The 11,946-nt window shown below is 32.4% G+C and overlaps 1 long non-coding RNA gene across 1 annotated transcript; it reads right to left on the bottom strand.

The window, feature by feature from the left end:
* Window positions 1-7,396: 7,396 nt before the first annotated feature.
* LOC140035407 (uncharacterized) lies at window positions 7,397-11,338 on the bottom strand. Its single transcript, XR_011839590.1, has 2 exons — window positions 9,931-11,338; window positions 7,397-7,566 (listed from the first exon to the last, which is right to left on the bottom strand). It is a non-coding gene; the product is annotated as an uncharacterized lncRNA (long non-coding RNA).
* Between the last annotated feature and the right edge of the window lie 608 nt (window positions 11,339-11,946).

Raw genomic sequence — 11,946 nt, 5'->3', positions numbered from 1 at the left:
ACAAGGCAATGACATCCTCAACCCTTTTTTCATCAACATTCGGAAGGTAAATCTTATTTATAAAACTAATTTAATGAGATTTACATGGATAAATGCTAAGCACCTCCATTATCATTCAACATTACAAAGTAATTAATTCTTCCAATTCGAAACTTTTAATTATGTATAGACAGTGAATCCAAAGATAAGTTAGAATGTTTTACTTAATGTAAATACATGCCTTTTTTAAAAAACTTTAAGTTTTAATGATGAGATGCACTTGAATGGTAATTCTTTCATGTTATTTCTTACTTTGTATTTTGTTCTACTCATTTAGCATTCCTTACAAAAAGATATATGCATAGTCCTAGAGATGATAAGAAAATCATCCAAGAAAGTATAGTTGGCAAAGGATTAATATGCAAATCACAAGCGAATTCCACCTACAAAAGATCTTCTACCATGGACATTCTATTATTGGTATTATTGGTTAAGTGCTTTGTCCAAAACAAACTCTTAATCAAACTATATGACCATTATTCTAGAAAACCTCACTGTGGATTAAATACAAGTTGAAAATAAAAAAACAAATCTTGGTTTGGGTGTAGAACCCTATGTTTTAAAACATGGCGAGTTGCAATTTACCAAAATTTTTCAAAATTAGATCTTATTTTTCATGTACAAACAAATTTTAATCTTTTGATTTGGCTACCCTCATGGCATGTTACTAATTAAGGTGTCGCTACATTCTAACAAACCCTTAACACTCCAAATTGTGTACTCCTTTTTTTTTTTTTCTTTTTTTCAGACAAACTTAGGAAAGACATGCAATTGCTAAGCAACCTTAGAATTTATTCACACAACATGACCATTGTATTGGAGAAAGTAGGAGTGATTACTTGAATGAATATGAGGGACAATTTGTATTTTTCTTTAAAAATGTTGTCTACCAAAAATAAAATGATTCCTTCGTGTCTTATTGTGGGTTAAATAGAGGAGCAATTTGAATGTTCAAAATCAATGGTAAACATGTTTTGTGCAAAAGGGAGAACCATGTTATAAGTGGGTGTGGCAAAGTAGTTGGACTTGTAGAATGAGTTATTTTTAATTTTTTACCTTTTTTTGTGCATAGGCCTTCCTGTTGTCCAAGAATTTGTCTCTGTATCTTCTCATTTTTTCCATTATTTCCACTGTAGCATAATTAAATATAACTTGTGAAGGTATTAAATACATAATCATTCTCAACAAATTTATTTCAACAATTATTTATCTCACAAATACAGCGTGCATCAAGCGTACGTTCATGTAATTTTTTCGACAATAATATGATATTATGTAGGATATATAATGATTGATAAGCTTTAGGGAATTTTCCTAGAGATTATATTTTGATTAGATCTCAATCTCTTTTCTTATAGAGCTTATAAATTGTTGAACAACTACAACAAGGCAATGACATTCTCAACCCTTTTTTCATCAACATTTGGAACGCAAATTTTATTTACAAAACTAATTCAAGGAGATTTACGTGGATAAGTGCCTAGCAACTCCACTGTTATTCAGCATTACAAAGTAATTAATCCTTTCAATTTAAAACTTTTAAATATGTATAGACAGTAAATCCAAAGATAGGTTAGAATGTTTGACCCAATGTAAATAAATGCCTTTTCTAAAAACTTTAAATTTTAATGATGAGATGCACTCGAATAGGAAGTCTTTCATGTTATTTCTTACTGTGTATTTCATTCTATTCAGTTTGCATTCCTTACAAAAAGACATGTGCATAGTACTAGAGATAATAAGAAAATTATCCAAGAAAGTGTAATTGGCAAAGGATTAACATGCAATTCTCAAGGGAATTCCACCTATAGAAGATCTTCTACCATGAACATTTTCTTATTGGTTGGTTAAGTGTTTTGTCCAAATTAAACTCTTAATCAAACTATATGACCATTATACCAGAAAACCCTACTGTTTAATAAATAGAAATCGAAAATAAAAATAAATCTTGGTTACGGTGTAGAACCATATGCATTAAAACATGGTTAGTTGCATTTTGCCAAAATTTTTCAGAATTAGATCTTGTTTTTCATGTACAACCAAATTTTAATCTTTTTATTTGGCTACCCTCATGGGATGTTACTAATTAAGGCATCGCTACATTTGAACAAACCCTTGAAACTCCTTATTGTGTACTCCTCTTTTTGCTTTTTTTTTTTTTTTTTTGGACAAACTTAGGAAAGACATGCAATTGCTAACCAACCTTAGAATTTACTCACACAACATGGTCATCGTATTGGAGAAAGTGTGAGTAATTCCTTGATTGAGTATGTGAGACAGTTTGTATTTATCATTAAAGATGTTGTCATCCAAAAATAAAATGATTCCTTTGTGGCTTATTGTGGGTTAAGTAGAGGAGCAATTTGAATATGCAAAATCAATTAAACATGTTTTGTGGAAAGAGGAGAACAATGTTATGAGTGGGCATGACAAAGTAGTTGGAATTTCAAAATGAGTTATTTTTAATTCTTTACCTTTTATGCTGCATAGGCCTTCTAGTTGTCCAAGAATTTGTCTCTGTATCTTCTCATTTTTTTCCCATTATTTCCACTGTGGCGCGATTAAATATAATTTGTGAAGGTATTAATGCATAATTGTTCTCAACGAATTTATTTCAACAACTAATGCATCTCACAGATACAGCATGCGTCATGCGTACATGTAATTTTTTTGACGATAATATGATATTATGTAGAACAGATAATAATTGATAAGTTTAAGGAAATTTTTCTAGAGATTATATTTTGATTAGATTTCACTCTCTTTTCTTACTGAGCTTATAGATTGTTGAACAACTACAACAGCGCAATAAGATCCTCAACCCTTTTTTCATCAACATTTGGAAGGTAAATCTTATTCACAAAACTAATTCAAGGAAATTTACATGGATAAGAGCTTGGCAACACCACTATTATTCGGCATTACAAAGTAATTAATTTTTTCAACTTGAAACTTTTAAATATGTATAGACAATAAATCCAAAGATAGGTTAGAATGTTTGACCCGTGTAAATAAAGGCCTTTTTTAGAAACTTTAAGTTTTAATGATGAGATGCACTCGAATGGGAATTCTTTCATGTTATTTCTTGCGTTGTATTTCGTTCTACTCAGTTAGCATTTCTTACAAAAAAACATGTACATAGTTCTAGAGATGATAAGAAAATCATCCAAGAAAGTACAGTTGGCAAAGAATTAACATGCGAATCTCAAGGGAATTCCACCTATAGAAGATTTTCTACCATAGACCTTCTCTTATTGTTTTGTTAAGTGCTTTGTCCAAATTAAACTTTTAATCAAACTCTATGACAATTATTCTAGAAAACCCTATTGTGAAATAAACACGAATTGAAAATAAAAAAAATTAATCTTGGTTACGCTGTAGAACCCTATGCTTTAAAATATGGTGTGTGAAATTTGCCAAAAGTTTTCAGTATTGGATCTTGTTTTACATGTACAACCAAATTTTAATCTTCTTACTAGTTGCCCTCATGGGATGTTTCTAATTAAGACGTCGCTACAGTCTAACAAACCCTTAACACTCCATATTGTGCACTACTCTTTTTTCTTTTTTTTCGGTCTGACTTAGGAAGGACATGCAATTGCTAATCAACCTTAGAATTTACTCACACAACATGGTCATCGTATTGGAGAAAGTAGGAGTGATTACTTAACTGAATATGAGGAGCGGTTTGTAGTTATCGTCAAAGATGTTGTCTACCAAAAATAAAATGATTCTTTTGTGTCTTATTGTGGGTTAAGTGGAGGAGCAATTTGAAAGTTCAAAATCAATGGTAAACATGTTCTGTGCAAAAAGGAGAACCATGTTATAAGTGGGTGTGGCAAAGTAGTTGAACTTTTAGAATGAGTTATTTTTAATTTTTTAGCTTTTTTGTTGCATAGGCCATTCAGTTGTCCAAGAATTTGTCTCTAGATCTTTTCATTTTTTTCTTTCCTTTATTTCAATTATGGAGCGATTAAATATAATGTGTGATGGTATCAAATACATAATTACTCTCAAAGAATTTATTTTAACAACTTAATTATCTCACAGATATACCGTGCATCATGCATACACACAACTTTTAATACGATAATATGATATTAGGTAGGACAGATAATAATTGATAGGCTTTAGGAAACTTTTCTAGAGATTATATTTGGATTAGATCTCGCTCGCTTTTCTTACAGAGCTTATAGATTGTTGAACAACTACAACAAGGCAATCGTATCCTTAACTCTTTTTTCATCAACATTTGGAACCTAAATTTTTTTTTGCAAAACTAATTAAAGGATATTTACAGGGATAAGTGCCTGACAACTCCACTGTTATTGGGTATTACAAAGTAATTAATTCTTTCAATTTGAAACTTTTAAATATGTACAGACAGTAAATCCAAAGATAGGTTAGAATGTTCAATCGAATGTAAATACTTGCCTTTTTTAAAAACCTTAAGTTTTAATGTTGACGTGCACTCGAATGAGAATTCTTTCATGTTATTTCTTACTTTGAATTTCGTTCTACTCAGTTGCCATTTCTTACAGAAAGACATGTGCATAGTTCTCGAGATGATAAGAAAATCACACACAAAAAATATAATTGGCAAAAGATTAACATGCAAATCTCAAGGGAATTCCACATGTAGAAGATCTTCTACCATGAACATTTTCTTATTGGTTGGTTAAGTGATTTGTCCAAATTAAACTCTTAATCAAACTATATGATCATTATTCCAGAAAATCCCACTGTGTAATCAACACAAATTGAAAATAAAAAATAAATTTTGGTTAGGGTGTAGAACCCGATGCTTTAAAACCAGGAGAGTTGCAATTTGCAAAAATCTTTTAGAATTACATCTTGTTCTTCATGTACAACCAAATTTTAACCTCTCTCATGGGACGTTACTAATTAAGATGTCGCTATATTTTAACAAACCCTTAACATTCCATATTGTGTACTCCTTTTTTCCCTCTTTTTTCGGACAGATTTAGGAAAAACATGCAATTGCTAACCAACCTTAGAATTTACTCACATAATATGATCATTGTATTGGAGAAAGTAGGAGTGATTACTTGATTGAATATGAGGGGCATCATTCAAGATGTTGCCTACCAAAAATAAAATGATTCCTTCATGTCTTATTGTGAGATAAGTAGAGTAGCAATTTGAATGTTCAAAATCAGTGGGAAATATGCTCTGTGCAAGAGGGGGAACCATGTTATAAGTGGGCGTGATAAAGTAGTTAAAATTGTAGAATAAGTTATTTTTAATTGTTTAACTTTTTTGTTGCACAGCCGTCCAGTTGCCCAAGAATTTGTTTCTGTAACTTTTTATTTTTTTCTTTTCATTATTACCACTATGGCACGATTAAATATAATTTGTGAAGGTATGAAATACATAATTATTTTCAACAAATTTATTTCAACAACTTAATTATCCCACAGATATAACGTTTATCATGCATACATATAATTTTTTCAAAGATAACATGATATTATGTAGAATGATGATAATTGAAAAGTTTTAGGAAATTTGTCTAAAGATCATATTTTGATTAGATCTCACTCTCTTTTCTTACTGAAGTTATAGATTGTTGAACAACTACAACAAGACAATAACATTCTCAACCCTTTTTTTCATCAACATTTGGAAGGTAAATCTTATTTGCAAAACTAATCCAAGGAGATTTACATGGATAAGTGCCTGACAACTCCATTGTTATTTGGCATTACAAAGTAATTAATTCTTTTAATTTGAAACTTTTAAATATGTAAAGACGGTAAATCCAAAGATAAGTTAGAATGTTTGACCCAATGTAAGTAAATGCTTTTTTTTAAAAAAACTTTTAAGTTTTAAAGTTGAGATGCACTCGAATGTGAATTCATTTATGTTATTTCTTACTTTGTATTTCGTTCTACTCAGTTAGCATTCCTTACAAAAAGACATGTTCATAGTTCAAGAGATGATAAGAAAATCATCCGAGAGAGTATAGTTGGCAAAGTATTAACATGTAAATCTCAATGAAATTCCACCTATAGAAATCTTCTGCCATGGACATTCTTTTATTGGTTAGTTAAGCGCTTTGTCCAAATTAAACTCTTAATCAAAGTATATGACCATTATTGCAGAAAATCCCGTAGTGTAACAAAAACAAGTTGAAAATAAAAAATAAATTTTGGTTAGGGTGTAAAATCCTATGCTTTAAAACATGGCGAGTTGCAATCTGCCAAATTTTTCAGAATTAGATCTTGTTTTTCATGTACAACCAAATTTTAATCTTTTTATTTGCTTACCCTCATGGGATATTACTAATTAAGACGTCGCTATAATCTAACAAACCGTTAACACTCTATATTGTGTACTCCTTTTTTTTCTATTTTTTTCGGATGGACTTAGAAAAGACATGCAATTGCTAACCAATCTTAGAATTTACTCACACGATCATCGTATTGGAGAAAGTAGGAGCGATTACTTGATTGAATATGAGGGACAGTTTATATTTGTTGTTAAAGATATTGTTTAAAGAACTATATGCTTTAAAACATGGCAAGTTGTAATTTCCCAAAATTTTTCAGAATTAGACCTAATTTTTCGTGTACAACCAAATTTTAATCTTTTTTTTTAGTTACCCTCAGGGAATGCTACAAATTAAGATGTTGCTACAATCTAACAACCTTTAACACTCCATATTATGTAGTCTTCTTTTTTTCCTCTTGTCCTAAAGACTTAGGAAAGACATGCATGGTTATCGTATAGGAGAAAGTAGGAGTAATTACTTGATAAAATATTAGGGGCAGTTTGTATTTATCGTTAAAGATGGTGTTGACCAAAAATAAAATAATTCCTTAATGTCTTATTGTGGGTTAAGTAGAGGAGCAATGTGACAGCCCCACCTCTCCCTAAGACGAACCAAAGGGTTCGGTGGACCATTTGTCCAATTCTCGTCAGGACTACTAACCCGAAACATACATAAACCCTACAAGACGAGCAAACGAACTTCGAGAAAACGAACTTTCGGAAACTGAATTAATTAAATTAAACGATACAATAGAATGTTGGTTAAACGCTTCAACGAAAAGTGAAAAGAACAAACTCCATGTTAGATCCGGCCAAAAGTTGGCCGGATATCCAGCCGGATTCAAGGCAGTGAACCAAACCAATTTTTTCTTTCTCCCTTGCCAATCCGGCTAAGTATCCAACCAAGAACTGACCGGATATACAGCTGGATTCCCTGAAGGATTTTTCCGCCAGAATTTTTTCTTTCGTTGTTCAAGCTCCGCGCTCGTCCGATTTCCAACAGAATACAAGTACAGTTCACGCCAACCCAGAGAACGCACTTTCTCAAACAAACACACGGATAAGGCATGAATAAACACTTATATATATACATACATTGAAAACTTTACAAATCAAAATGTGATATTTAATCAAAATACAATTAGGGTTTTCTATTACAGAGGAGTGTAAACAAAAGAATGTCTACACTAACTCGAACCTTTCTTCCAAAATCATAGTTTCAAAGTTTGTCCCCTATAACGAAAACAAAGATAACGCGAAGGGGATGAGTTTACGCTCAATGAGGTACCAAAAATACACGCAGTTAAGAATCATATCACTTCAGTTTTAATCAGTCACATATACCTACCAGATACAAAATAAACAACACCTCAGTTAAACATAGAAATTCAATAAAAGGATACAGGTGGCTCTCAGGAGCCAAATTCCTATTGTTTCACCAGAACTTGATCAAGTAGTAGTTGACACTCTGCCAACTTTCAAGTAAAGTAATCAATCCAATAAAGTACCACTTTACACCGAATTTCGTCCACTAAACATACCCCTTACCGGGACTGAATACCTCAACGATAACAGTGGGTGGTAATACTCGAGTGTTGATCTTAGTTCCTAACTTTTGATGTTTACAAAACAAATGGTTGATACTAATATCTCTTTAAGATATACTTTCAGTTATGAAGCAGATCAGATTCAAAAATCAAATCCTATTGAAAGAAACAAAGGTTACTGAAAGCTATCGGACGCTTGTGAAGACAGGATCGGACATCCGATAATCATTGTGCAACTTTAGACGCATGAAGAACTCCATCACCGGACGTCCGAAGGAAATAAGACATTCCCCATAACTCACTGACCTCGATTGGACGCAAGCATTAGACGTCCGATAGGATCCTTCAAACTTGACTAAAGCTGTCGGATGCTCACAAAGACAATACCGGACATCCGATAGAATTGAGATATTTTTTCAAACTCATTGTCTGTTTTCGGACGCAAGCACAGGACGTTCGATAAAATCGAAGTAAATCTCTTAAACTCAATGTCTGCTGTCGAACGCAAGAAACCAGGCTACCGGATGTCCGATACTTCCAACGGCTAGTTGACTCTTCAGTTACTTTCTATCCATTAGAATCATTAATGAAGCACTTTCTTAATCTCCTATAAATAGAGCATGGTCAGAATTTTCAAACAACTTTTGCACACTAAAGATACAAAAGATCTAGAGTAATTTCAGTGAAAAAATACTCTTCAAGAAAGATTTGTAATTTTGGTAGTGTGAAGTTTGTTGTAAGTTTTTCATTTGTGAGTGAATACTTCAATAGTATAACTCTGTGAGGGTTGTCTTGAGAGATAGTAAAACTTCCTAATTTAACCGAGTAGAGTTTGGGGCAAGGAGAAAGTGAACCTTCCTTTGTACATAAGATTGGTTGTATTTCATCAATTTGAAAAAATTTATTTGAATTGATCTACAAGCTCAAGAGGAGTTTGGTAGTCAATTGGTTTGCAATTCTTCCCTTCTTATTTACTTATTGTTATCGTGTGATCTTTAAATTGCTTTTATCATATACAACTCTCAAGTGATTTTGTTCATTCATTGATTGATTCATTGTGTGGTCTTCTTAGAAAAGAGGATAAATTTCATATTGAGCAAAAAGTGTCCATAACTTGATTAGTTTCTTAATCAACCTAATTTACCCCCCCTTTTGGGTTGTCTTCGGGCCTTACATAGAGTATACTGAAAATTCAGAGTCTCCAATACCCAAAAATTCCCCAAGAATAGTCCCTAATGATTTGTCAATTTTTTTCGACCAAGCCCTTGCTGACTCGATTCAATTAACTTCCCATGAGATTAAGCTCAAGTTTAATAGGAAGGTCGTTGGATACACCTCTAAACGACATCAGATTAGGCACAGTAACAGATTCCAGTTTATATAGTAAATAGTCACACAGGCAAGAGAACGAGTGTGATAAAGTACACTCTCGTCTCATTCAGAATAAACAGAGTTCACAGTCATTCAAGTCACAAATTTCAAGTACAAGTAAACCAGTTAAGCAACAAATCAAGGGAGTAGTACACTCACTAATCAAGCAAACACCTTCAAAAATTTCCTCCCAAAGCATGGTTTTGATCACCAGCACGTTTTAGAACAACCAAAAAAAATAATTGAGACTCGATTACGAGTTGTATACCTATCCAACGAACTACTAATGCAAAGCAAAATGTGGCTTGGGAGTGAAAGTAAGTAATAGTTGGTCATAAAGACTTTCAAACTAAAGACTTTAAGGCTCGAAGGTAACAAGGTGCAATTTTGCATTTCAAATCAGAATTTTCGCAGCCATGACACAAGTGAAATCATGAGGTTTTCATCCCCTAATCTATATAGTTTTCACTCAAATTCAACTACAAAAAACTTAACCACTGTTTGGAACAAGTTTTGGTCAAAACTAATTATGAAAAGATTAGAAAATAACAAGGTAATAGACTTCGCTGTCACTTGACTAATAAACAGAAATTTCAGCTAACAACTTGGAGGAAAATACCAATGCAAATTCTTCCATTTCAATCAAAATTCAACACCTAAGTAAAGCTTATAGATATACCAAGCATCTTAAGCAAGTTTATCACCAAATCAACCCAAACTTGAAGGAATCAAGTAGTCCCAAAAATTGAGCAGCACTTCCCCTTAAATTCCTTTACTTTTCCATCCTACAATCAATCACCAATTACATCTCAATTTAGTCACAATTGCACATACAAATCAAAAGCTATTAAACGCACTTAATTAGGATCACAACACCCTTCAATTTAAGCCAAATGAAAGCTCCAAAAACCAACGACAATCAAACCAAAATTGGAAACTCTAATCTGAAATTTTTGCACCCAAGTTGACAATTTCTTTAGGCAAAGTAAACTAGCACATAAACACAAGATATTTCACATAGCAAAGTTAGGAAATCATGGCGAACCTTTAAGCTTCATATATGGGCAGAAAATTCACTATAAAACTGAAAATTCCATATCACTACTTCCAACTATGAAATATTGCATAAAATTATCAAAATTGCAACTATAAGCCACTAATTTACAATTACTTGAAGTAGAGAGAGTTTCTTGCTATAAATACCTTAAACCTTACGCAAAGATGTTACCAACACCTTTATTTTCCCAAATCACTCCACAAAAACCCTTAAACTTACTTAGAGAACAACTTCTATGGAGTATTTTGCAAGATTATCGGTGAAATCTCAAGATTCAAGCAAAGAATAGAGGTTGAAGTTGAAGCTTTCTTTCTCTCTTTTTCCTCTCCATGGCCGGCCAAGCAAGGCAAAGAAATGAGAAGATTTTGGTCAAATTTTAGTTTTAGTAAATTTAGGAAGAATTTGGTCAAAGTCCAACTTTCAAGGGTTTCATGACACTTGGCCTTCCTAGGGTTTATTCTCATCTTCTTATCCTCCAAAACTAATCTATCTAACTAACCTATAATTATCTTCTAGTATCTTGTAAAATAATATCTCTTATGAAAAATTCACCTAGTCGTCAAAAATATATCGCACTTACCGCACTAGCGGGTCCCACGTCCATAATACACTTTAAACTTAACATGAATTAATTTATACTAAGAAAATAATTTAAAAACTATATTCACTTATAAAAATATCTAGAAAATAAGGTAATAAAGTAAAGTACGGAAATGCATGAAAGAAAATGAACTAAAATAATTATAAAATATGAAAAATTTCGGGTCCTCACACTCTCTTCCCCTTAAAAGAATTTCATCCTCGAAATTCTCTTCTTTGCTCAGAAACTTGATTCTATAGTATTTCCTTCTACTTCTCAAGAGTTTCTGCTCACTACCAGAAGCTATCTAGAGAGAATATCTTACTAATGCAATGGCTAAAACACTATGCTAAGAAAATCAGTAAGTCAGTGAAGATATCAAAAGATGAAAGTGACACAACTTCAATCTCGATGAAAAGCAGGTTTGAAATGTGGTTACTACTCTTACGAGTTCTTACCTTATCCACGGTATATGGACAAATCGTTCACAACATAAGGCACCTCTTGTTAACTTAACCCTAGATACAAAAGTTTCGGTTGCACCCCGCTATTTTCGGTCCGTTTCCCCATTGAAAATCAAAGTGTAAACCACAGCAATCCTAGCACAATCAAAGCCACAAGTCATAGGATATTACAATCCGTATTCTCATCTATCAAAGCCCTTCAATATTCACACAAATAGAGATTAACGGAAAGACATCAAAGCTGAAAGTTCTAAATTCAAGTAAAAAAATCACTTATTGAAGTTGCAAACATGCATATCAAAGCTCAACCACCCTCCAATATGATTGGACAACCTATATCAAACTTATCACAAACTGACATTTATCATCGTCAACTCTAAAATCACAAGAATTTCCATAATATTAATCAAAATCAAGTTATTCAACAACTTAATCGCAAGATTAAAGAACAAAAGGAGTTTCTAATGATTATATCTACCAACACCTTGAAAACAAGTAGGCAAACCTTTTTTTTTTAGTTTCTAATCACTCATCTATGCGATGTTCCTCTAACTCACTCTTAACACTTCTAGGCATATATTCCTTGGTATATAA

Source organism: Coffea arabica, chromosome 2c, assembly GCF_036785885.1.
Source record: "Coffea arabica cultivar ET-39 chromosome 2c, Coffea Arabica ET-39 HiFi, whole genome shotgun sequence".
Lineage (NCBI taxonomy): Eukaryota > Viridiplantae > Streptophyta > Magnoliopsida > Gentianales > Rubiaceae > Coffea > Coffea arabica.
Note: the sequence above shows the minus strand (reverse complement) of the source record. Positions and strands in the feature narration are given on the sequence as shown.